The sequence below is a fragment of the Delphinapterus leucas genome, chromosome 4 (assembly GCF_059928025.1).
Source record: "Delphinapterus leucas isolate spDelLeu-1000000601 "Yukka" chromosome 4, BTC_Dleu_Yukka2, whole genome shotgun sequence".
NCBI classification, from domain to species: Eukaryota; Metazoa; Chordata; class Mammalia; order Artiodactyla; family Monodontidae; genus Delphinapterus; species Delphinapterus leucas.
The window spans coordinates 79,996,008-80,000,231 of record NC_143132.1 but is presented as its reverse complement, the minus strand read 5'-3'; positions in this window follow the sequence as shown (position 1 = coordinate 80,000,231).

The following is a 4,224-nucleotide window of genomic DNA, read 5'->3' as shown; positions in this document are numbered from 1 at the left end:
AAAAGAAACCAACCCTGCCGACACCTTGATCTCAGACTCCTAACCTCCAGAACGGTGGGACACCCTTCTGTTGTCCTGGCCACTCAGTTTGCGGTACTTTGTTAAGGCAGCCCTCGCAAGCTTATCCACCTCCAGAGATGGCTCCTATTGGTGACATTGAGGAGGAGAGCTCTTTTCAGACAGAAGGAGGCACTGCGGTCCCACAGAAAGGAGGGAGATGCTTGCCAGCCCCGGGAGTGCTTCCGCCCAGCCCCCAACTCCGCAGGCCAGCTACCCCTGTACTGCCCTGAAAGAGCAGTTTGCCATCCAAGGTCCCTCTGCTCAAAGCCCCCGAATCCTCAGGAATATCATCTTTTAGCCACAATGGTATGTCTCTTTGTGTCTCTTTGTGATTTTACTTCCATATTTGTCCATGTTTCGTCTTCCCAGAGTGACTGCACACTCCCTGGAGGCTAGGGCCATGTTGCAAACCACCTGGGAGTCAGGACCTCTTTGATAAAAATTCTGGGTGTGACCTTAGTCATGTCGCCTTTCCCATGGCTTCTGCACCTGTAGACTAGGATCATAATCACAAAGGCCCCTGCAGTCATGCTATTCTGTGATTCTGATTCTAAGCATGCTTCATATTTAACCAACCTGCCTGTTCAAAGTACAAAAGGGAGGAGAGACCCAGGAAACTCATCTCTTAAATGTACTGAGAAGCCAGTCCCTTGGGGTTACATGGGTCAGAATCATTTAATAAAAGGGCAAGACCCCAGGGGCTTAGGGGTAAGAAAGTTTTCCATGGGCTCCAAGCCCCACTGAGTGCCCTTCCTAGACTCCAAGACCCTCCTGCTTCAGTGCCTGCCTCTCTAGAAGCCACTTCCTTAGTGATGCTGAGGCTTTCTTCTCCTTCGATGAAGGTGCGTGGCCCTGGATGCTATGTCCCGTGCACCCACCAAGGCTGGGCTGCTGCGTGCCTTTTAGAAGCCTCCTGCCACTGCTTTGAGGGCTAGGAGGAACACGGTCTTTCCATGTGGTTGCAGTATGTTGGATGGACCACTCTTCGTGTCTTCCCTGGGAGGGATCACAGCATACCTCAGCCTGAACCCAATCTAAGAGTGTTGAAGGGCCTTCCTGATGGCTGACGCCTCAACTGGATACCTGTGTAAATTGTGCTCTTTCAGTTCCAGGAAACAGGGACTCACACAGACCAGACCAAGTACGGTGGGTGATATAGGAGTAGAGGTAGAGACCTTACTATGAAGCGGTTATAAAAGGGATGGAATCTTCTAGAAATCTGAAACCAGAATCCCCAATCAATGGCAAGCTTCCTAGAACCTGGTACTGGAAGGACATTCTAGTTGCAAGCCTTCTCCAGGGACCTCACTGTGGTGCCATTAATGAAACCCAGCTTCTCTCCAGAGGGTCAGCTTCTCTCTGCATCATTTTCCTTCTCTTCCTTATTCCACCTCTCTTAGTGTTTTGCAAAGCATGTCTCTGGTAGAATGTGAGACAATTTCTAGAAGGCATATGAGTGAACATTTTTATTTTGAAGACTAACTCTATTTTTATTTATATGGGGGGAACCATATCTTAAAAGTGAGTCGATTTAAAGAAAAATAGTGCATAAATATTCAAGGTATGATGTTACAGCAAAATCATGAAGGTGGATCACAAAGGACTGAAATTAGAGAAACACTGGACTGGCTGGTCATCTTCATATTTCACTACAAATCCCCAGGACATAGGATCTTATGGCCCAACTCATCAGCGCCCCCTCTCAGGCAGCTCTTTACCTGCTGTGATAGGCTGCAGGCCTGCCTGTGGGATCCAGCGTCCATCCTTAGACAAATCAGGGGTCAGGGAGGTATGGTATGAAATGTGGCTGTCCGTGGTCTGACTCTTCCTCCAGGGCTGGGGACAAGGCAGTTTCTTTTGGAAAATTCTGTGTACAGGTGTAGTTTGATGTGTTATTATGGGCCCCCGGTTCCATTGTAACTCCTGTGGCACTGCTGCTGTTCTGGAGTTTCTGAGGTTTCCATCCTTCTGTCACCTCTACTCTGAGGAGTGGTTGTGAGATTGAATGTGATCATTGATACCAAGGTGTTTTGAAAATCATAAGCACCTCACAAATGCAAGATGTTATTACCACATTTAATAAATATACTACTATGAGTGACAGACAGAGGGATGGGAACCCAGATTCCAAAGGAAATAGCTCATTTTCCCCAAGAAAAGGAAATGATTGAAGTTCTACCAACAAGCAGTTGTGTGAACTCAGATTAGTTGGCCACTTCTTAGCTGTGTGACCTTGGACAAGTCCCTGCCTCAGTTTTCTTATTTCTAAAATGGGAACATTTGTGACTGTGCTTCCTTCCCTCAGGGTGGGGCCAGAGGCAGGAGACTGCCCTCCACTCTCTGCCCCAGGGCACCCTAGTTTCTTTATCTCAGTCCCTTCGTGGGTTGAGGACAGATTTGAACTAGGTAATCCTTGCCATCCCCCATCCCTTCCAGCTCCTAAATTGATTCTAACCAACCCCCCTCTCCAGGTCCACCCTCCAACCACCACCCTGGTCCTTAGAAACCTTTCCTCTAGAAACCCCACAACATAGAGAAAAACATCACCCTGTTTTGTAAGTTATGCATTTGTGAAAAGTTGCGTTCATGCCACGCTTTTGTAGTAAAAATTTTATATTCCCTTTGCCCTAGCTTATCTGCTTAGAGATGTTTGCCTTTTACTTATTATTGATTGTCAATTGGCTGCAGTTACTCTTTGATCTTCCCTTTTGTTTGAACTTGAATGCCACCCACACTGTCTGCCCCAGCCCCTCTATTAAACAGTAATGATACGTAAACAATCTCAGAGGCCCTTGGGGAGCAAATCGGCCCTGAGGCCAGCCTCCCTCGGGCCTGTGAATTGTCATTCCTGAAGCTGTCTGTTTTGTAAGTTCTTCTGCCAAGTTTCTGTGGGAGCAGAGGGATCATTTTCTCCCTTTTCAAAGAGCAGGGTGAGCTGAGGCCTCGAGCTGGCAAGTCCTTTAAAGTCATTTTCAAAGGAAACCTGAGTTGCAAGGCCATGTGGCTGGCAGAGGGCGGTGTGACTTTCTGAGGCTCTCTCTGGGGCTTTGGGTGGTCAGCTCCTGCAGCCTTCCCAGCACGTGCTCGGAGCCTGCTGCAGAGGCACTGCCAAGGGACACCACTGTCCAGCCAGAGGCCCGAGGGCACAGCAAAGGCTCTGCTTCATGTCCCCACCCCACTGCCACTGCCACCCAGGAACGGGAAGAGGGGAGTGAGGACTTTCTCCTCTGTACCGGTGGCCAGGACCACACTTGTCCTCACCATTCTTACTTCTCATCCATCAAACTTGGTTCTTGAGGTTTTCTGAGGTAAAATAAAACGGGGTGTCAAAGTAAGCCAGGGTGAACTTATGTCTGAATTATGGAATCATAAACAATCTAGTTAATCCAATCCCCTCAGGGGTGGTTGGGAAGGGGACCCAGAGAGGGGATGGTTGTCCCAAGTCACACAGGAGGAGGTGGCTGACTTCCAACACAGAGTTCTTGGGACATAGAACACTTCTGCAGGGATGGAGATTGGCTTGGCTCGTATCAATGCATAAAGTTTCTGGGTCTATAGATGTCTGTCCATCACACAGCAGACAGCAAAACGTCTCCAAAGACACCAAGGCTGAGGAATGCGTGAGTTGAGGCAGATGCCTCCGTACTGTCCTTGGACCCCAGCAGAGAGAAATTGTTTATGAAGCCAGGAGGTGATGAGTCTTCTCACTTCACAGAAAGGGCAGAATCTCCAAGGCCCAGGGGAGGAAAGGACACATACATTGGTGTCAGAAGGGCTATAACTGAGGTCATTTATCTAAAGCTCAGCCTAGAGCTCTGAGTGAGAAATAAAGTGAATGAAGCTGGTTAAAACAACTACCAAAAAAAACAAACAGAAAGAGGAGGGAACTGGCCAGAGATAGAGGCGAGAGGTCCATCCAAAACCCCCCACCTGAGCGCTTCATGACCAGAATCTGCAGTCTTTGGTCCAGCCTGTTGCCAGGGGCCAAAGGTGTAGGTCCCTGCCCAGCCAGCAGGAGCAAGCCCCAGCCTCTGCCTTTCTGAGCCCCCGTGGCCAGTGGCGGCTGCCCTCCGTGAGCACCTCCCACCAGGTGAAGAGCTGGGGAAACAGACTCATCCAAGTCTCAATTCCGGCACAAGGAAAAAAATCCCAGAACAAACCGAC